This window comes from Lepidochelys kempii, chromosome 14, assembly GCF_965140265.1.
Source record: "Lepidochelys kempii isolate rLepKem1 chromosome 14, rLepKem1.hap2, whole genome shotgun sequence".
NCBI lineage: Eukaryota > Metazoa > Chordata > Testudines > Cheloniidae > Lepidochelys > Lepidochelys kempii.
In genome coordinates, this window is record NC_133269.1 from 24177458 (window position 1) to 24200120 (window position 22663).

At 54.6% G+C, this 22663-nt stretch overlaps 1 long non-coding RNA gene and 1 other non-coding gene across 3 annotated transcripts in view; both read left to right on the plus strand.

Moving 5' to 3' along the window:
• LOC140897888 (uncharacterized) overlaps positions 1-16053 on the plus strand; it is a 43383-nt gene extending 27330 nt beyond the window's left edge. For both annotated transcript variants that reach the window (XR_012154853.1, XR_012154854.1), the window contains exon 3: positions 15909-16053. This is a non-coding gene — a long non-coding RNA (uncharacterized lncRNA). The remainder of the gene's footprint in view (positions 1-15908) is intronic.
• On the plus strand, positions 3325-3398 carry TRNAN-GUU (transfer RNA asparagine (anticodon GUU)). The gene has a single exon. It is a non-coding gene; the product is annotated as a tRNA-Asn (tRNA).
• Positions 16054-22663: the final 6610 nt, after the last annotated feature.

Sequence of the window (22663 nt, forward strand, 5' to 3'; positions counted from 1 at the left end):
CATCCTGGCTAATGGCCATTCATGGACTTAACTTCCATGAGTTTATCCAGTTCTCTTTTAAACCCTGTTATAGTCCTAGCCTTCACAACCTCCTCAGGCAAGGAGTTCCACAGGTTGGCTGTGCGCTGTGTAAAGAAGAACTTCCTTTTATTTGTTTTAAACCTGGTGCCCATTAATTTCATTTGGTGGCCCCTAGTTCTTGTGTTATGGAAACAAGTAAATAGCTTTTCCTTAGTCACTTTCTCCTCACCACTCATGATTTTATAGACCTCTAACCACTGTGTTTACATCTCATGTTACTGTAGCTCTGCAAGTGGCTATGGGCCATCTCACTGTGTGGTGTTTGGGTAGGTTGCGATTGTTCATGGAGGGGGGGGGAGGTGAAAGAGTTAAAAATGTGACTGGGTATCAGAAAGTATTTCAAATAATCTAGTGCCAGAACATGACCTTGAATGTGACAGCAGGTGGCTCCTCTGGGACCTTCTGCGAAGAAAAACAAAACATAGAAAGAAAAAGGAACACTTCAGCACCAGGGGGAAAGGCAGTTTCCTGTGTTTCTGAAGCCACCCGATTCCGTTTCTGAGCAAGTTGCAGTGTGCGAGAGAAATTAATCAAATTGAAACGTATGTCGTGCAACGTCCCTACAGCACTCGTGCAAGGGAAGTTGAACCAAATTACCACGGTGAGTTTCAGAGGCGCAAGCTGTTAAATGATGCAAAAACCAAGCTGAAAAGACAACAGCAACGGCTCAGATTTTGTTGTTCCTATTATCATTATTATTATTACTGGGCTAGGTGGATTGGGTTTTTTTGTCTGTGAAAGAAATTTTGGACATATTGGCAGATACATTCTCTCATTATTATTTGGACTTCTCTTATGTAAAGGATTTTTAAATTTAGTTCAGAATTGTTGTACAGCCCTCCACCTTTGACCAAAAAAGCAAAAGAACAACAAAAAAGACAAGACTGCGCAAAGCACTGGTTTGTTCTGTGTTTAGGTCCAGTAAAGATAGGACACAACTGTACCTTATATTTATTATTGAGTCTGCAAAAAATCCCTATGTAAATATGCACATGTAATTTATTTGTTTGTTTTTCCTACAGTTAGTTAAGTATTGTCAGAGCCGCATGCTGAGGCTGCCAAAAATTTGTGAGAACCCCGGCTCTAGAAAGTGTGAGGATTTGGTTTTCTATGTAACCATTACTTTCCAGTATTTATTCACTCTCGCTTGCATCTCTGTTCTTTGATGATAAACTCGTTCCTGTTTTCTGTATATCTAAGTGCTGGGTTCTCAATAGAGTGGTTGGCCTGAATTGAATCTTACAAGCTGCTGTGGACCGCGCCTGAGGGAATAGAGTCACAGTTCTGCGTGTGCTCAGTGGAACGGGCTGAGCACTCCCGAGGGATGCTCAGAGGCTTTGGGGGTGTCGATCGCAAACCTGTACACAAAGAGTGAGGCCTGCAGGGGGCTGGAAGGTCAGGCCTGCGCTGCTAGGGGTGGTGGTTTGAGAGAGCTGACCCATGGCAGGCCTGGACAAGGCTCCCCCAAAGGTGCCTCGTTTGCCTGCTATGAATCGCTCAAACGGGCACACGTCCCTGCCTCATTCCACCCCTGCACCCCCCAGGTACAACCCGCACAAGGCATTCTGCCAGGGGCGAGGAGAACTCGTGAGCTTCTGCCCTTCTGTCCCATTCCTGCTGCTTGCCCGGAGCTAGGCTGCCTGCGATGGGTTTTCAGTGTTTGCTACTTTCAGGGGGTTTAGCGTGTGAGTGGCTGCGGGAGGGGAAAAGAGAGTCGGAAAGTTGTATCCCGAGGGTTTAGGGAAGCATCAACCTCCACCGTCCCATGAAAGCCGTGGCAAATCAAGTATGTGAGGCGGTGCAGGGCGGTAGTTCACACTCCACCGCGTATGTCAGCCTGCAATGCAAGGAGGGGGGTGCACCAGACGTCTCTCTTTTCCTTGCTCGCCTGGACCCAACCCCAGTGATGATAGGGGGCATTTCTGGTTGGCTGTACCGGGCCTGCTACCCAGCAGTGTCTTGAGCCCACTCCCGGTGAAAATTCTCACCCTTCGTCTCACAAATAGGGTGCAGGCCGTATCAGGCCATACTGGGGTTGGCATTAGCTCCGCTCACCCCAGGGCCCTGGGCAGCAGATGGTTCAGATTCTCAGTTGGTTTTAAGAGCCATGGCAGGAGAGGGGAGGTAGGAGCCCCTTAAGACTATATTGGGCACAGACAGGCTCCTGAGAAGTTTGATTTGTCCCATGGCCCCGTCCCCACTCTGCCCCTTCCCCCAAGGCCTCACCCTCGCGCCCCCTCTTCCTGCGCCCAGGGAGTCAGCGCCCACAGCAGGTGTGTAAGACTAAGTGACGCGTGTGTGTGTGACAGAGAGAGGGGGGGGGTTAGATAATTTCTGTATTGATAAACGCAAGAGTTCAAAATGAGTCAGGCCTCAAAACCGTGAGACCCACTTAAAAATCATGAGACTTAAAATACTAAATGCAGAGTTTTTTATCTGCTGGTTTGTGAGCCTTTGGCGGTCATGGTGTGGAACCAGGAAGAGTAGTGTCGTCCCCAGGGGGAGCCAGCGGGGCCAGGGCAGAGAAGGGTGTACAGTTCTGGGGGGCGGGCATGGCAGAGGGGCCCAGGCCCAGGCGAGTTCAATTTCAACAGCTGGAGGTGGTGGTGCAGGGTACGGGGAGACTGAGGCACATGTGCCGGGCTGGGCTACCTACACTCAGAGCCCTGGGTATAAACAGAGAGACTCAGCCTAAGCAATTGCTTGGGGCCCCCAGCAGTTCAAGGGGGGGGCCCTAGTCCCTTTTTTTATTATAAGAACTTGTCTGTTTTAGTATTGGGGGAGGGGCCAAAAGGCAACTTGGGGGGAGGGAGAGGACGGGATGGGGCGGGTCAGAGCCTCTCCGCAAGCTGGAGAGAGAGAGAGAGACACACACACCCCCCCAGCGCCTGTCTTCCCACTTCCACATTGTAAGGTGGGGGGGAGGAGCGAGGGGGCGGGGCCTCAGGGGAAAGGGTGGTGCAGGGGGCAGTGCCCCGGTTCGGGCGCCAGTGGTCCCGTCCCCCCCCCAGCACACACACTTTTAGGTACTTCCACTGCCCCGGAAAGCCGAGTGTGGGGGGACTGGGCTGTCGCCCCTCTGCAGCCAGCTGCTGCACACAGGGCCTGCCGGGGAGGGGCTGCGGCTCGCCGGGAAGCCGAGCCTGGGCAGGGATCGGGCTGCTGCTGCCGCCCCTCCCCAGCCAGGCTCTGCCCAGCAGCTGGCTATGGCCACTTGCTCCCTGCCTGGGGCCTGGCTGCCCAGTCTCTGTGGCGCAATCGGTTAGCGCATTCGGCTGTTAACCGAAAGGTTGGTGGTTCGAGCCCACCCAGGGATGCAGATCTGCTTTGGGGGGGTAGGGATAGCTCAGTGGTTTGAGCATTGGCCTGCTAAACCCAAGGTTGAGAGTTCAATCCTTGAGGGGGCCATTTGGGATCTGGGGCAAAAAGTGGGGATTGGTCTTGCTTTGAGCAGGGGGTTGGACAAGATGACCGGCTGAAGTCCCTTCCAACCCTGATAGTCTATGAACAGGGGGAGGGGCGGAGCAGCAGGAGGACACAGCCCCGCCTCTCCCACCCACATGTCTGGAAGACGCGCCTAATATGGTATCATACATCACTGGCCGACAGTCTATAGCGGGGGTGGTCAAACTACAGCCCGTGGGCCAGGGGACCCTCCTACCCGGCCCCTGAGCTGCTGGCCCGGGAGACTCGCCAACTTCCCCGCAGCCTCAGGCCAGGCGCTCTCCCCGGCAGCTGGCTACGCTGCACTGAGCCGCATCGGAGGGGGGGGGGGGCTCTATCCCGCTCCCCGATGCGCTTCATATGAATCATTCCATGTCGGTGTCCCCGGATCTCGCGGCACGGCGTATTTAAGGAGGACACCCACGCCCAGCCCGAGCCATAAGCCCGGGAGGCAGCCACACAAGAGCGGGGAGCACTGCGGGATCCTGACCAGCTGGAGCCTCTGTTCTTCGCCTGCTCCCCGGGGACAGACAGCTGGGTGCGTTTCCCTTCGGTGTTGCTGACCTGCCCAGCTGAGCGGGGCTGCAGCCGCGGGACCCTCTCCCCGAGCCTGGCGGCTCCCGGCGGGGCAGCCCGTCCCCTCGCTGCTCCCTCTGCCTGCCAGCCGGGTTCACTCTGAGCCCGCTCCAGGGGACACGAGCCTGGGCGAGCTGCGAGCCAGGATCCAGGCGCCGGCTGCCCACGGAGCGATCAGGGGCTGGGGGTCTCCACCAGCAGGTGAGGAGGGGCTGGTGTTGTGCATGGATAGGGGAGGGGATGAGCAGGGAGGTGCCGGCTTGTGGGGGGAGGAGAAGACCTGGGCGGGTGCATCGATCACACTGGGGAACCCCGGGTCTATTGGGGAGGGGGCTGTGCGCTGACCAGATGGGGGAGGGGTCGGGAGGAGTCCATTGTGGAGGGGGCTGTGCTCTGATCGGGGGGGGGGGGGCGGTATTGGGGAGGGGGCTGTGCGCTGACCAGATGGGGATGGGGGCGGGCGGGGTCTATTGGGGAGGGGGCTGTGCGCTGATCGGGCAGGGTCTATTGGGGAGGGGGCTGTGCGCTGACCAGATGGAAGGAGGGTTAAGGGGGGCAAAATAGGCGGGTAACCTGCAGGAGCTGAAGTTGCCTCCCGAGACAAGAACTCCGCTGCTGGGCAGCAAATCACGAGCGTGGATCGTTTTGGGGTGGAAGGGGAAATGATTTTTCTCTGCAGTGAGAGAAGATGTCTCCGTTGGTCCCCAGGGCAGACTTTGTTTCTTTGTCTTTTAACTGATGGGCCAAAGTGTCCTAACACCCCCTCTGAACTGCCGTCCTGGCAGCGTCGCCTGTCTCAGCCCGCCGTGTGGGGGGGGTCTGGGGCTGACCCTCACTTGGGGTCCCAAGCGCTGGGGACGAGGCGCTGAAGGACGGGATCTTAGTGGAGGGCAGCTAAAGAGATTTTATTCTAGCAAAGCGCCAGCTCCCTGCCTAAAGCACCGATCTCCTGCCTGCTCTGAAATCCATCCACTGACCTGGAGCCTTGACAGTTTGTGTGCCTCGGGGGGGGGGGCCCACAGGGCCATTTGGACAAGGGATTTCTGAGATCCCTTCCTCCCCCAAACAAAGCCCCCAACCAGCTAAAGTTGACCTGCTTTCCTTACAGCCAGGGCTGAGATCAGTGCACCAGGGTTTTAAATGCATCCGATGCAGTGAGCTGTAGCTCCTGAAAGCTTGTGCTCAGATAAATGTGTTCGTCTCTAGGTGCCACAAGTCCTCCTGTTCTGTTTTTAGATGGCTGAAAGTTCTCCCAGCAGAGTGCAGGGCATCCCCCAGCCCTTTCGGGGAGATCAAATGACCATGTTATGAACCACTTTGATTCTAGGTTGGCCGGCTGCTGAGCCGGTGTGAGACTCACACGCCAAGCAGATCACGCTGTGCCCGTGCAGGGAGAGAGGGGAAGGAGCTTGAAAGCTAGTATGACCCAAGGGGGAATGGTCCAGCCATTGAACCGCAGCGGGCACCATGAATTCATGCAGAACAGGTCCATCCATGGCTATGAGCCAAGATGGGCAGGGATGGTGTCCCTAGCCTCTGCCAGACGCTGGGAATGGGCAAGAGGGGATGGATCACTTGATGATTCCCTGTTCTGTTCATTCCCTCTGGGGCACCTGGCCCTGGCCACTGTTGGAAGACAGGACACTGGGCTGGATGGACCTTTGGGCTGACCCAGTGTGGGAGGTCTTATGCTCTTAGGAGTTCAAATCCAAGCCTTGGTAGGAAATCTGTATCTTAAAAAAAGGAGGCATCTTGCTCTAATCTGCCTCTCTCCAAGGGTTTTTATTATTATTATTATTTATTTTGGGGAAACTTAATCCAAATACAGCAGAATACTCAGAAGGTGCTAACCCTGTCTTTGAAATGACAATGAATTCCACATGCAAATGCTTGCTGGGAGCGGAGGGTGAGAAGGACGAAAGAGTGGCTGGGAATAGGGGCAGAGAGGGGTTGAGGTTGGGGGCTAGGTGGGGTGGGGCACTGAGAAGGGAGGAGTGGGGGAGAGGGATGGGGACTGGGGGAGAATAGGAGCAGAGGTGTGTGGGCCATGATCTGGCACCTCCCAGCCCATATATGGCTGACACCCCCATGGGACCTGGGAGCTGGAAGGCCTTGGCCTGTTCTTGTGGAGTCTGAGCCTGTTTCCCTAAAACTTCCCATGTGTGCCTGTCCCTTGTGCAAGTGTCAGGATCTGGGGGAGGGGGGAGGGCCCTGGCCAACTCTGTAGTTCTGACCCCACCCTCTGTGCCCTCCATCCTCATGTGAGCATGGTTCTGGGGGGCCACTGCTTTTGAGGGAGGGTCCTGAGCCCCCTCCCTCCCAATGATCCTCGACCCCCTCATGTGAGCTGGGCTCTGTGGGTCCCTGCCCCTCTGAGGGTGTCTGAGCACCTCTTCCTGCACCCCCTGTGAGCCAGTATGTGGGGAAGCCCTACCACTGTGGGTGTGGAGCGGAGAACAGGCATACTGGGAGCATGCACCAAGAACACACCGCTGACACCAGGGTGAGGAGCTGAGTCCGGGCACGCTTGGTGCATATCCCAGGCTCTCCAGCAGTGGGGATGAGAATATCCACGGCCATGAATGGAGCAGTTCCAGAATATTGAGTTCAGCAAATCTCAACCACCTAAAAGCCAGGAAGTACAGGTACGTGCCCAGGTAGCCGTAACTCCGCCCTCTAAGTGATGTCCCAACAGGTCCATCATACGCTCACACTCGGCCTTTTCACTGTCATGGGCAGGAGCTGCCTCCGCTTGCCGAGTGCTCAAACACTAAGCATAATCCCTGCACAATACTGCACATGTGAAATGTACCAACCACTTCCCACTCACTCACTGGATACCATCTAACCTTAGACTTTCCCTTACCCACCATTCAACCCACAGCCTGCTCTGGCATCCCACCTCACTGCTGCCAATCCCCATGGCAAGACCCCCCAGTGCCTTGCTACTGAGACAACATACACAAGTTTGCAACAAAATGAGGCAGACTGGAGCCTCAAGGTACAAGGCTTCCTGCGCTTTGATGGGGTGGGGGCAACCCCTGGTTTCCTCGTAGCCCAGTCACAGCTCGGACACTCCTCAAACTAACGCCTATAACCTCTCTCGACCTGCCCCACCCTTCAGTACAGCTACAGGTCCCACAGTGAGTGCAGCCGCTGTACATGCCGATAATCCCAGTGCCTATTGCCTGCTCCAGGGAGCAGAGTTGAGGTTGCCTGGGCATGGACCGTAACTCTGTAATTCCCAGGTTTCTGATGCTTGAGTTTTGCTGATGCCCACGTCCTGGAAGGGAAGGAGCTGTCCCTGCCTGGCAAGCCGGACCTCTGCCTGCATGAAGTCTCTGCTGTTTAACTGATTTCAGATTCCTGCCCCTGGTTGGAGCTGAATTCACACTGCTGCGGGGTGGCGGGGGGGGGACAGTCTCTTGGAGCCCCACAAGACTTGTCCATCCCAGCAGCCTTTCAACCCTCTGGCTCTCTTTCTGTGCATGCTCAGTGTAGTGCAGGGGTCCTCAAACTGGGGGTCGTGAGGTTATTATGTGGGGGTCACGAGCTGTCAGCCTCCACCCCCAAACCCTGCTTCATCCCCAGCCATTATAACAGTGTTAAATATATTAAAGTGGTTTTCAATTTATAACGGGGGGGTGCACTCAGAGGCTTGCTGTGTGGAAGGGGTCACCAGGACAAAAGTTGGAGAACCACTGGATAATCCATTTGGTTCTTGGGCTGGAGGCACAACCCGAAAAGGAGACGCACGCGCTTTTGCTTCTCGTGTTCTCCGTTTTGCTCCGGCTGGTGGGGCTGCAGGGGTAGCTGCTGCCCCTGTCCCAGGCTGGCTAGGGGGAAGGGAGGGACAAGGACCCTGGGCTGGAAGCACTGGGAATGAATTCTCAGCCAATCAGATTGTGGGGCGTGACACCAGGAGCATGGGCGAGGGTATGAAGCCAGAGAACTGGGTGGGGAATGGAGCGGCAACAGCTCCGGAGCCCATTGGGGTGGCATTGGGACAGGGGTGCTTGGGAGAGATACCACTGGTCACAATCCTGTAAGTGGGGAGTGGATGAACACGAGTAAATGTCACCACGTGCCTGAGGGATCCCAGCAGGCCAATGCCAAGGACTGAAGTGAGATCCCTCCACCTGGTCCCTCCAGGGCATGGTGAGGGGATATAAGGGGGGAATCCTGATATGGGGACCCCACAACCGGTTCTAAACAATAGAGGCAATGTCTTGACTGACAGGTCTGGGAGGAACTGTCCGAGCTCCCCTTAGAGAGAAGCTTGCCACGTTCAGACAATCTGCATGGGGCCAGGAGGTGACCAGCCCTGCAAACCAGCTGCCCAGCCACTCCAGAGGGGCCTGATCCCAACCCAGCGCTCGCCCGGAGCCCAGATGGATCCAGCAGCTTCTCCCTCTGCCGGGGCACCGCAGCCCACAGGGCATCTTCATGGCAGGGATGGGCCTGGCACAGCCCCAGGTACCGCGCTTCTCTGCCCGGGACAGGGACAGGGAGAGGCTAAACACGACCCTGCAGGGCTGAGCAGCAACAGGTGCAGCTGGCTGGTCCCTGTGCGGATCCCCCCATTGGGATCTGCTGCAGCTGCTCTTTGGGGGCAGGGAAGGGGCCCTATGGCCAGGCAGGGGGCGCAGCTGTGTGTGCAATGGGTGAAGGGGATGGAGTTGCGGGGGAGGTTGTGGGAACTGGGGTGGGTGGGATGAGGGATTTCACAACAGCTGTAACGAGTGGACTGAAATGGTTCCATTGACTTTTTTTTTAGGAAAAATTGGGTGTTTGATTAAAGGCAAGTTTTTGTGGAAAGTGTCGGCTTTAATAGAAAACATTCACTGTCTTCCTGGAAAATTCAAAAACCAAAAATTGTTCTGTTTTCAATCATTCTGGACTAATTTTTTCTGATTCTGGTTGAAGATTTTGGCGGGGTTGACCATTTTTGTCGGACCTTTTTCTTGTTCTAGCCCTCCTGGCTGTGGAGAAAAGCTTGAAAAGGTGACCCCTAAAGGCTCCACCACCAGAAGATCAAGAACAGAACCCAAAGTTGTTTTCAAAATCTCATCTTGTTTCAGCCAATCTGATGGTTTTGGGGGGCTCTGACTTGTGATTTTTGTTCACTGGGGGTTGGCCACATGGGCTAGAACCAGCTTGGCCAGGATCCAGATGTTAACCCCAGTGTAGAGGGCCCTGGCAGTGGCCCATACCCAGCAGCTGTGGGGGACAGGAGAGAGATTTGATGTGTTCCCTGAAGTACAAATTAGCAAGAGAAGCGGCCGGGAAGATGCATTATAAACTGGGGGATCAGTGACATTCAGGACGAGGCAACATTGAAAATACTCAGCAGTGTTACAGTTACTTTGCTCTGACGCTCTCAGCCCTGGTGGAGCAAAGGCCCTGGCCCTTCCCTGAACACACCCACAGATACCCCTGCAATGGGGGTCCAGAGCTAGGAGAGGGGGCAGGGGGACCCCTGGGCACCAACTCCTCACCGCACTGTCCTCTCCCTGTTCTCTCTCTCTCTCTCCAGATCCAGCCAGCCGGAGCGGAGTGGAAGCTCCTCCCGCCCCACAGGGACCCCTTGCTGCAGCTGTCGTGAGTCAGTGTTGGGGAGCGAACCCCTCTGCCAGGCCGGGATCTCGGTGTCTGGGGGTGGGGGGATTTGCTGGGGGGTGTCTCTGTTCTGCGCTCTCACAGCCCCGCTTTCCTCTCTCTGTTAAATCTCCTGGGGTGGGATCCACCTTCCACCCCTCCGCTGACCTGCCTGTGCCCCTCTCCTCTCTCTGCCAGGCCCCTGCCTTCGCTTGGAGCTCTCGCCGGGGAGGGGCTGCTGCTGCTGACTCTGCTCTGAGCTCTGCCTGAGGCTGGGGGAGATGCACTCGGCTCCTGGAGGGGTCAGGAACCGAAGGTAGAGAGCATCTTGCAGGGGTTCCTGTTTCAAACGGATCGCTGCACCCAGGGCCTGTTGCACTGGGAGAGCCATCAAGGGCCTGATTCTGGGAGCTGCCTCCTCTGAGAATCCACCCAGAGACGCCTGGGAACTAGTTCATGGTTTGAGATGGTCTAGCTCGGCATTTGTCCAACTGGGAGTCGTGACCCAAAAGGGGGTTGCAAGGCTTTGGTGGGGGGAGGGAGGGGTCAAGAGATCACAAAAATATTCTCAGGGGAGGGGGGCAGGAGGGGAAGAGGGCTGCAACAGCTGCCCCTCTCCAGCTGCCCAGCTCTGAGGGCAGTGCCCCGCCCGTAGCAGCCCAGAAGTAAGGGTGGCAATACCATGCGTATGTTTCTATGAGTCCGTACAGTAACTTGCTATGACTGTTTGGGGGTCGGGGGTTGTCATACCCTGAAATACTTTCAAAGTGAGGCCAGCAAAACCAAAAGTTTGAGAAGCCCGGGTCCAGCTTATTCTGATACCTGTTGCTCCCAGCCTTCCCCCAGCTGGTTTTATAGAGCTGGTGAGGCTCTTCCTCCTCATCTAGTGTCCGATGATAGTAAAGCAAGAGGGAAAAAAGTGATCCAGGCAACTACAGACCCATTCATCTAAGCAAAAAGAAAAGGAGGACTTGTGGCACCTTAGAGACTAACCAATTTAGTTGAGCATAAGCTTTCGTGAGCTACAGCTCACTTCATTGGATGCATTCAGTGGAAAATACAGCGAGGAGATTTATATACACACAGAACGTGAAAAAATGGGTGTTATCATACACACTCACTTCAGATGAGCTATTACCAGCTATTATCAAGGTGGGCCATTTCACTCTCACAAATCTTGGGAGACAGGCCAGTACTTGACTACAGACAGCCCCCCAACCTGAAGCAAATACTCACCAGCAACCACACACCACACAACAGAACCACTAACCCAGGAACCTATCCTTGCAACAAAGCCCGTTGCCAACTGTGTCCACATATCTATTCAGGGGACACCATCATAGGGCCTAATCACATCAGCCACACTATCAGAGGCTCGTTCACCTCCACATCTACCAATGTGATATATGCCATCATGTGCCAGCAATGCCCCCTGCCATGTACATTGGCCAAACCGGACAGTGTCTACGTAAAAGAATAAATGGACACAAATCAGATGTCAAGAATTATAACGTTCATAAACCAGTCGGAGAACACTTCAATCTCTCTGGTCACTCGATCTCTGACCTAAAAGTTGCTATATTACAACAAAATGACTTCAAAAACAGACTCCAACGAGAGACTGCTGAATTGGAGCTAATTTGCAAACTGCATACAATTAATTTAGGCTTGAATGAAGACTGGGAATGGATGAGTCATTACACAAAGTAAAACTATTTCCCCATGTTTATTCCCCCACCCCCACCCCCCACTATTCCTCAGACGTTCTTGTTAACTGCTGGAAATAGCCCACCTTGATTATCACTACAAAAGGATTTCTTCTCCCCTTCCCCCCTCCCCCCCCCCCGCTGGTAATAGCTCATCTGAAGTGAGTGTGTATGATAACACCCATTTTTTCACGTTCTGTGTGTATATAAATCTCCTCACTGTATTTTCCACTGAATGCATCCGATGAAGTGAAGTGAAGTGCATCCAACTATACTCTTAGCCCAGCAGAAGAATCTGTCCTAACTCGGGGCCTCTCTTCTGCCCCTGCACTTAGTCCCTTCACCTGGGGATAGGTTCAGTTGCGCTACTACCCCTTTCATGGCCATCTCACCCTGGGACAGCCTGAAACTGGAAACCTGTGCTCGAACAGGAACTCTTTGCTAGGAAAGGTGCTGAAGACACAATGGAAGAGGAAATCCTTTGGATTGGATTGAAATTATTCCAAAGGAAAGTGAATGAGAGAAAATGTCCAGGATTACCCTCCTAGCGAAAGAAAAGAATTTAAGGTCAGAAAGGACCATTCTGTCCGTCTTCAGTGTAACCCAGGCCCTAGAACGTCACCGAGCGCTTCCTCCAGAAAACCTACGACATGGGACTGAGCCAGAGCACGTCTTCTGGAAAGACATCTCCATGCATTAGAGCCAGCTGGTCAGAAACAATCTTTCTTCTGCAGTGACGTGAAGTTAAAGGACATGGAGACGAAGAAAACCTCGACTTGGGTTGTTGCTGGAGCTGAAGCAGAGAGGCCAGGACAAACATGGCTAGGGCCCAGGACTGACTATCAGCAGATCTGCCGTTTTCTATTCCTGGCTTTTTGACCATGAGCGAATCTCTTTGCTTCTCTGTGCCTCAGTTTCCATGACTATAAAATAAAGCTAATCAAGGTTCTGTTTTTTTCTCTCCTCTTTTTCAAGGCGGGACACTTAGATACATTTGGGGCCTGTCTACGCTACCAGTCTAGAATGTATTTGTAAGCTGATGACCCCCATATGTTGTTCAGAAGCTATGGATGACACAAGCTCCTAAGGTTGTTCTGTGCTTAGCCCCTATGGCACAGCTGGGCCGGGCGGCCTTTTCTCACTGTGCTGTGTGGAGCAGGTTCTAGGCACTAGGGATATGAAGAGGCTCTCAAGGACTAATTCTTGAAAATCAATATCAATGAACTGCAACCCAAATAAAAAATCACTGCTGCTAACATTGGTGGGTGATAAAATAGTAGCAGAGTGGTAACTAATGATGAGGACAGGGCAGTGACACAGAGAAATCAGATCCCTTGATAAGCTGGACCCATTCAAAGAAAACAAGTTTGAAAATAACCAAAGGAAGGGTCCTATAGCTAGCAACAAAGCATGCAGGCCACACCTACAGAGTGGGGAAGTGTATCCAGGAAAGCACTGACTGTGAAGAGGATTTCGGGGCCATGCTGGGCAAGCCATTCAACATGAGCACCCAGGGTGATGCTGTGGTGAACGGGGCTAAAGCCATCATTAGATGTATGAAAAGAGCAGTGAGGCGCAGAGGGAGGTGACACACCATGAGGAAGACTGATCACGGAATCCTGCATCCAGTTTTGGCGTCCACCTTTGAAAAAAGATTTTGAAATATTAGAGATGGGGCAGCAAAAAGCAACGAAACGTTTTGAGGGCTGGAGAAAAATGCCTGCGAATGAGCTATTGAAAGAGCTCAGCCTGTTTAGATGATAAAAAAGATCGGGAGGTGATGTCATCGAAGTGTTGAAGTGACTTCATGGAGAGAAAATATCGGGTATTAAAGGGCTCATTAATCTAGCAGAGAAGAGCATAACAAGACCCAGCGGCTGGAAACTCAAAAGAGACCAATTCGTATTCGAAAGAGGGCACACATATTCAACCGTGAGGATGAATCACCAAAGGAACAAAGTAGAAAGGGAAATGGTGGGAATTCCCCACTTCTTGATGTCTTCTAATGAAGACTAGATGCCTTTCTGGAAGGTGTGTAGTCAAAAACTAGCTCCTATGCTCTACAGAAAGCATGTGATATGCAGGGGGTCGGATGACATGCTCTAATTGTCTCTTCTGTCCATAAAGTCTGCTAATTGATGAAAAACTGAGTGTAGCATGGGGAGAAGCCTCTGATGTTTTACTGTGTTCGGCTTGAGCCCACAATGAACGCTCATTGAGAGGGGTGATCAAGGGGAAGCAGCTCAAACATCCAATGTAGCTGGACAGGGGCAGGACATCAGCACTGCAGGGGAGGGGTGGGTGTGGCAGTGACATCACAAGGGCCTTTGGCAGGACCTCAGCCTATTGGACAAAGGTGGTGGGGAGGCGATGACCTCACAGAGAGATCTTGACATCAGCCAGGCAGGACAGGGGTGCAGGACAGGGGCAAGCTCGGAGATCCCTGTGGCTTTGCTTCAGCACGTCTCCTTCTCGAGGTCTCTCCTGGAGGACTGAGAGAGCATTCACTTTCACATTCGTGAGCGCAAGGAGGATTCTCTTCGGAGTTTTCTCCTTTTCTTTTAGTGGTTTTGCTTGAAAAGAGACGTCCCTGTAGAGAAGGTAAGAGCCTCGGAGAGATTTGGAACCTGTTCAGTCTGATCCATGAGGTGCCGGCTGATTTTTAGGAATGGAAAACACTAGATATGGGGGCAGCATTTTATTTCCGACCTAGGACTTTGTCCCTTAGAATTACTGGGGACATTGGGGTTTCTCCTTTTTGTTTTCCCTTTTCCTCTGTCCCTCCTACCTTTCTCTTCTTGCTTCCTTTGTCCTTTTCCTCTGCTCTCCTCCCACCACCAGGAGCTCTGTGGGTGGAGCGGGGGCCGGGGGGGGCGGGTTGTGGGAGGCCCTCACAGAGAGGTGAGACTGGACTAGTGCTCCGAGAGTGATCCCCTCGGTGGTGACCAGGGCCATTCTTTGGGCTATTTGATGAGAACTCTTAGCCTCCCACTCCTCAAAGTATCAACCTTGATTGGCTGAGGAGGGGGCTATTGACAGGGAGGAAACTCTGGTCTTTGTTGTTCTCTTTTATGATCAAGCAAATAAGTCACAACCAGTTATCTGTTTGACCAATGTTGATGCTGCTCTCCATTCATTGTCTCGGAGCAGTTCATGATCCTCTCGAACATTCCAATTCTTCTGAAATAATTGCTGAATAATTACTAGGAACAATGGTTGGTCTGTAGCTCATTTGAGAGCAACTCTGCTACTGACTGGCTGCATCAACTAAGACAAGTCACTGTTCCTTTCTCAGCCTTCGTTTCTCCTTCTGTTAAGTACGAATAACAATCCTCTCCCACCTGCCTCGCCATGGGTGGATGCTGGGGATCCACTGAAGAGTGTCACTCGGAGCAGTGCAGACTAGGGGGTGTCCTATCACACCGAGCCATAGCAGATTATGACCTAATATTCAATCTCATTTGTATTTTATTGTTTTGAAATTGTGAAGAGCAGCAACTACTTAGCTCAGACTGAAGCATCTCATCTAATTTTCTAGAGCATAGTGTCTCCCCTTTGTGTACGATGAGACAGTTTAATGCACTGTGACGGACAGGAGATGCTCTTGTTTTGCAAACAAATATTTTTGCAAAGAATTTTCATCCTACTTGTTACGATTTCAAGAAACAAAGTGGTTTCGTCTGAATGGATTTTCTGACAGAAAACGGTTTCCATGCAAATGTTCACACCTGATTTCCTGGGCTTTATCCCTGCCTCCGGGTGGGGGTGGGGGGTGGGGTTGTTGTCTGTTAGTTAAAACAGGAGTTAGGACTGTTGTCTTCTCTTTCTGGCTCCGTCCCCATTTTGCTGTGTGACACCTTGGGTAGGTCCAATGGGAACAGGGTCAGTTCTCTAACTCCAGGCAGCAGGGAGCCTGGGTGAGATAAGGAATGTTAAGGCCGTCTGCGAAGGAGAAAGGGATGTTTCCAGGTGTTGAATGTCAAGAATTCTAAACTTTGCTAAAATGGCTAGTCAAGAGAAACAAGAACTAGTTGGGGCCAAACTTTAACCATTGTCTTTTTTAAAGCCCATTCAGGGATGTGAGTCCCAGAGAGCCTAGAGAGGGGGAGCAACTTGCCCAAAGTCCCACAGATCAATAGGCAGCAGTGGAAGCAGGAGTGACACCCCCTCTCAAAGGCAGGGGGACCAGACATTAGGGCCTGGTTCCAATTGCCAGCTGTGGGAGGGAGTGTGCGGCAGTGGTTAGTGAAGGGGTCCATCCATGGCTCTGACACTCAGTGTGACCCTGAGCTGGTAGCTGAGGCCCGTTTGCCTAGAGTAGGGTTGGGGTCCCATCGCTACAGCCCAGCGGGGTTGGGAGGCTCCAGGAAGATGTGTAAAGTGCTGGGATGTCAGGATCCTGGAGGCGCTGTCACCTCTGCCCTAGGGCCGTGTTCTGCACCCCCCTGCTGCTGGCTGAGTTTCTCCGTCCCTTGGCAATAAGACAAATTCTTGTTTTTACAGCCAGTCGATCGCCCTCGTGTCATCACCCTGCCTGCTGGCTGGGCAGGGTAACTCCTGAGGTCACCACCCTCTCCAGCCTGCCTTGGGCTTGGAGAGTGAGGAGGAGGGCGAGGGACGTCTGCTGACCCTGAACATCCGCCATCCATCATCCCATCACTGAGAGCAAGTGAGTGGCATTCGGATTCCTCGGTGTCTTCCCGTCTGTGTGGGGAGAGGCAGAAAGAAGGGAAGAGAATATCTCCAAAGGGGGATTTCATTTGCAAACAGCCCCCAAGAGCTCCTCTCTCTTAGGCCAGGCAGGGGCTTCTCCAGAGCCGTCTCCAGTGTGTTTGGAAAGGTTCCAGCAATGGGGCTCCCAGCCCTTCTCTTGTGGGACACTGGTCCCCAGGCTGAGAGTCTCTGAGCTGGGCCAGACTCTGTGAGCTGCTGAGCCTGGAAATCAATGGGGAACGAGGAGGGCCCTGGTCTTCCTGTGCTTTGGGTCTCTGTGACTTTGACATGGGGAATGGTTTCCCAGGAGAAGTCCGGGCTCCTGGGTTCTGTTCCTTCTCTAGCCTGGGCGGGAGAGTGGCCTGGGACGTCAGGAGGGGGCTGCTTGTCCAGAGTAACCGATGGTCTTTGGGACTTACGCCATTGCTGGAAAAGGATGACACTTCCTGGCTATTGCAGCAGCAGGGATTATGAGGGGAAAGGTTGGGAGCAGATCATGCAATGAACTCCTGCCCGTGTGTGTAGATGGCACTCCCTGCACTCCTGTGGGGGCAGAGGGTGCGGCTGTGGTTGGAGCAGGGAGGAGGAGGGACGGAAAAGGCCCAGGAGTGAAAGGATGCCTTGAGCCCAGACTCACACCTGCTCCCCGCTTGGTTCCAGGATGGCCAGGCTCCTGCGGATGTTGCGGAGGAAGGCTCTGCAGGTGGCCCCAGAGCCTGAGGGAAGCAGCTGCCGTCTTCCCAAGGGGCAGAGCAAGCCCTGCGTCCCCGCTGGCGGGGAAGCAGGTCCCGTCCAGGCCAGACGGCGGAAGTGCCCGGCCTTCTGGAAAAGGACCCCGGCTCCCGGCGCAGGCGCCGAGCTGGGAGAGGCCCCGACCAGGCCCCAGTGGAGCTGGCCCAGGCTGCGGTTTGGCAGACAGGACCCAGCCCAGGAGGGGCGCCGGGCAGGGTGGCTCTGGGGCTGGTTGTGTGGGCAGCAGCGGCCCCAGGAGCCCAGCCCTCCTTCCCATCAGGAGGCCTCGCCCTGCCCGGTCTCTGAGGCCCTTCCAGCCCCCGCCGGCCAGGAGGGGGAAGGTCCCTGTCCCAGCACCGGCAGCTCAGCCTGGGACAGCGGCAGCACCTGGGCCTCTGGCAGCAGCCAGGCCGACGGGCGCCACTGCTTTGTTCCAGGTGAGGAGCCGGGCTGGGCTCCGGCAGGGCTGAGGACGGGATGTGAACACCCTGGGCCCAGACACTCTCCCAGGGATACGGGGGGTCCCCAGCCCAGATGTCTGACCTGAGCCCTGCGAACCCCACGGACAGCAGCAGCCGTCACACAGCTGCCCCTTCCGCACGGGGACCTGGGGGTGGGGGCGTGAAGAGCTGCTGCCACTCTGGTCCTTGCTGCTCCGGGCGGGGGGAACAGGCACCTCCCCTGGAGTCCTGGGCAGGGGAGGGGGGCTCTGCTCTGGGCTTCTGCAACTGTTCGGGGCTGAAGGCATCCCTGAGAGGGGGGTTTGGGGCCCGATCTGCCCTGGGGGCCTGAGGTGGGAAGGGGGGTCTTGAATCCTGCTCTGCCCACCACACCCCTGTCCTTCCCTCCCTGGTGCAGGGACCCCCCTGGATTCGGAGCAGGAGGAAGGGGTGGACATGTCCAAAGATGAAGCTGCTCTCAAGGTCATCCGAGAGCAGCTCCAGTGCAGAGATAAGGTACAAATGTTCCCCACCTGGGCTGGAACCAAGATTGCCCTGTCCCTTCCCAGCATCCCCACCCCCTGCCGAGGGTCTTGTCCCTCCTGATCCACCACCCCTAATGGGGCCCTTTTACATCCATAGTGTGGGACCCCCAGATGGGGGTGTTTGTCCCACAAGAGCCGAGGTCATCTCCCCCGACAGGCACTGTCCCAGTTCCTGATCCTGCTTGCGTAGGAGTGGTGGGGGATTTGGAGAATAGGTGGGTCCCCACAATCTCCCATTGAGGCCTGAGCCCTGGAGCTGGTGTGGGTAGGGCAGGAAGGTCCCTCGCTAACAGGTTCTCTCTCGCTATACCCCACTCCTGGTGGGTCCAGGATGAGGGGCAGCAGCTCCTGTTCCTTCAGGCCATCTACCCCGCATGTCTGGCTGCACGGGAGAGAGGGGAGGACACGCTGGAGCCGCGCTGCTGCAAGGCGGCTGTGGTGAAGAGGATCGTGGTGAGTGAGACACTCTAAACGGCAACTCGAGGGAGGGCGGGAATTGTGGGGCTGCGGGGCAGCTGAGAGTGGGGGACAAGGAATCACATGGTCCCAGCTTGGTCGTCGGGATGGGGCTGAATGGGGGCAGTTTTGACAGGGAGGAGGAGAGAAGGGGATTGGGAGTGAGCTGGGCAGGAATCCGGGAAGGGGGCAAGTCGGATGGGCAGGAAGGAATCGTAGGAGCGGGAGGTGGTGGGGGATCCTTCTGGCCATGTGGGGCACTGGCTGTGTCATCTCCTCCCTGGGAGGTGTCAGTCGGGCCTGAATCTCACATGCTCCTTTGTGTCCTTCGCGTCTCACAGGAGCTCATTGAGGAGCTACCCGATGACTCGTCACCCAGCGCCGTCCTCGCCCACTCCCTGGCTGCAGTGGGCAACCTCTGGTACCAAGACAGCCCCACCCCCCCACTCCGCCGGCTCCCCTCACCCCAGTGCTGCTCAGGCCCAAGGCTGGGAGTCACCGTCACTGTCCCTCCCAGAAAGAAAAGGAGTACTTGTGGCACCTTAGAGACTAACCAATTTATTTGAGCATAAGCTTTCGTGAGCTACAGCTCACTTCATCGGATGCATGCCGTGGAAACTGTAGCAGACTTTATTTATACACAGAGAATATGAAACAATACCTCCTCCCACCCCACTGTTCTGCTGGTAATAGCTTATCTAAAGTGATCATCAGGTGGGCCATTTCCAGCACAAATCCAGGTTTTCTCACCCTCCACCCCCTCACACAAATTCACTCTCCTGCTGGTGATAGCCCATCCAAAGTGACAACTCTTTACACAATAGGCATGATAATAAAGTTGGGCCATTTCCTGCACAAATCCAGGTTCTCTCACCCCCTCACCCCCCTCCCAAAAACCACACACACAAACTCTGGTGCCTGGTGCCTCTGGCAGAGATGGTGGGGTGGGAAGGGTCACTCTCTCCTGGTGGGGCTCTTCTTTTCACTCCCATAACATGACAGGGGCCTTGGGAAGGGGCTCACTCCCGGGCTCAGATACAGGAGGGGCAGCAGGCTCCAGAGAACAGGAGCTATTCCTGTCCTGCCACTGTTTGTCTGGGACGCCTTGGCCTTGTCATTCTCAAGCTCAGTGCCTCAGTTCCCATTCTCGCCAGCCTGTGCCTCTATCCCTGTGGGTTGGTGTCCTTGTTGGAGACAGTCCCACCCCCATACTGCACAGTCTAATACCAGCTCCTCTCTCTTGCCAGCACCATGAAACCTGCCCTGGAGCCAGCCCTAGAGACCCACCTCTTGCGAGCTGCCCTTCACTCTGTCTTCACCCTGGGCACAGAGAAGGACACCACCGACATCCAGGTACCTCCTCCTCCTCCATCCTCTTACTTTTCCAGAGTGGTCCTTGGTCCCTGCTCCCTTGATTAGCTGGAGCTCCAGATTTAGGGGTGGGGTAGCGGAGATGGAACAAGCTGCAGGGTTGAATCCTTGCCTCCAGCAGGGAAGAGATTGCCCCTCCCTGGGGGATTTCTTTTTCTTTCTTTCTTTCTTTCTTTCTTTCTTTCTTTCTTTCTTTCTTTCTTTCTTTCTTTCTTTCTTTCTTTCTTTCATAAGCCCTGTTTTGCCCAGAAGCCCAGCTTCCATCCATAGCAACTTGGCTGTTTCATACTCTTCTGCCTACAAGGCCCTCTGCAAAGACCTGCTAAGCTCATGGATCAAAGGTCCAGGGGTCATCAATTCTTGCGAATTGCCTGCAGTGGGATGTGAAGGAGAGAGTCCAGGAGATGTGTTTGGGAGTCTCCCCAGTGCTTCCCAGAGACCCCTCTTCCCATCCTGTGTCAGGTGTAGGCCCAGGTTTCCTAACTCTGACCCATGCTTTGCAGGCTCTGCACAAAGTCATCCCAGAGGTCCTGGATGCCATGCTGGGGAACCTGCTGGCAGAGTCCCCAGGCACAGACAGGCTCCACTTCATCTTGGAGGTGAGCCCCATTTCACCTGAACTCTTTGGAGGACTGGTAAGGAGAGACTGGAAGATCCATTTTCTACTGTGTCCTCCTAGCTGGGTCCCCAGTGGGCCGTCCTTGGTTGGGGAGGTCAGTGCAAGCAGTATCAGGTCCTTCTTTCTTGAGGGACAAAGGAAGGAGCTGGGACTTCAAGCCAGAGCTCTGCCTGGTTCTGCTGAGCACTAACCACAGGGCTCCTGGCTGTCTTGGGGAGTGAGAGTCTGAAAACCCACCTTTCCCCCACCCCTCCAACACACACACCCCATGAGATTTGGGAGATGGTTCTCAGAGAAGAGGCACACGCTCCTTCCTAGAGAAACAGGAGGATCCCAGGGAATCAGCCCTTCCCTCTGATCTGCTCTGAAATTCCTGGGGGGATTGTGTTCTCAGTCACTCCCTCCATCCGCCCAAAGATTTTCGTAGCAGGGAAGGGCCGAGGGTTCAGTCTCCTTTCTGGTGAACTGTTCAGGAATCAGGAGTTGTGGGAGGAGGGGACCAGCCCCGACCTTGAACATTGTCCCAATCTAGAGAGACGCTGACAAGTTGTGACCTGCAGGGTACAAGCTGCGTCCTGGGGGAAAGAATCCCTTTCTAAAGCTATGCCATCAAGGCCTCAGATATTGCCCCCTGTGCAGAATGTCTCAGGCCCCTGGGGCTGGGGGCGTGGGGGGCTCATTTTCAAAGCAGGTGCACCTGGCCACTGAGTCTGACCTGCCTCCTTTCCCCACAGGATATCAACTTGTGGGTTGTGTCCAGGGTGTCGCAGGAGCGAGCCAGGGCCATCAGGAGCAGCACAGCCCTGCTGAGATACACAGTCACCCTCCCTGAGTTTGATGTAAGTGACCTCCAACCCCAGCTTGCTGGCTCCAGGCGGAGGCGGGCTGGCTCCAGCGGGCTGCAGGATCTGCTGCTGCCGGGGCTGTGGGTTAGGAGGGTTCTTCATGGGGAGGCAGAGTCAGAGCAGGGACTGAGCTAGGCTTGAGTCAAGTTTTTCTTGTCCTGGTTCAGTGTTGCCCCTGGGCCTTTAAGGGGCCCATGCTCCAGCCCCTGCTTGGCATCCCAAAGCAGCTCCGTGCTCCCTTGGCAGCAGAGCAAATGAAGGGTCGATCTCAAGCTCCTCTCCCCCAGCATCTCCTGCAGAGGAGCTAAGGGGAAGGAGCCCTCTGGCCCAGGGGAGCTGACAGGAAAATGCTGATGGAGTCCCCTCTCCTCTCCCTTCCATTAGATCTCTGCCGAGTTCCCCAGGATGGGTCACCATGTGGCCCAGCTGGCTCTGTTTGTCAGCGATCCAGACAAGGACATCAGCCGGCAGGCCAGGGAGGGGACTTATCGGCTCTACCAGCTGCTGCTCCAACAGAGGGGTAAGGAACCCAGCTGGGACACAGAACCCAATAGGGGACTGAGAGTGACCACAGGTGGATAATGGGACCCCAGACCATTTCTCTCAGACTGACCCTAGCTGGAGGACAAGTCTCTCTCTGCCTCTGTTCTTCTCCACTCCACTGTGGAGCCACCAATGGGATTGGAAGGACACAGAAACTGCAACCAGAATGAGGAGAAAAGTCTCTCTCTCTGTCTCTCTCTTCCAGGCCTGACCATACATGATGCAGAAGATCTCTGGTGCTATGACTGGCACCAGGACAGAAGGCTCTTAGGCTACAAGAATACAGCCAGAGTGGGGGAGGTAAGGGCACTGTGCCAGGGCATGACACAGCTCAGGGAGTGTGGCTGGCCGGGTTCCCTGCAGTGGATGTCTCCTGGAGACAGGAAAAGAGCCCACTCCTTATTTCCAGCTCAGAGTTCCTCATCCAGCAACCAGTGGGACAGGCTGGTGCTAAAGGTCCCACATTGGAATCTCGCTAGTTGCCGTGATTTGAGTGTCTTACATGGCTGCATTGCTCCGTGGCATAAGGAGGATCCCCGGGTGGGTGAGTTAATATAGGATTATGGCTCTGGGTGTCTCTCTGTTCCTTGTCCCCCTGGCTGATCCCCAAGTGTCTGAGAGGAGAGCCCTGAGTCAGTCAGTCACGATTGCTTGATCAGACCCTTGTTTAATTCCCTGCACCCTGTAGAAGCAGAGAAAGGAGGTGGGCTTTGCCCAATTCCATTGCCGGTCAGGAAGCCGAATGCCCCAACCTGGGAACTGGGTAGGGGACATAGTGAGCTCCAGAGCTAATATGGACCACATGCGCGCCCCTCATGTCTCCAGACCCGGCCAGGGAATGGCAGAGTATCTGGACCTCAGCCACTGTTCCAAAGAAGCACATTGTCACTGACCCAAGTTGCGGCTACTTGCTGCACAAGTAGAAAATCAAAGACACGCCCCTCCCGCCCCTGTCTCACAACTGTGGCGAGAATATCCAATCCTTCGAACACAC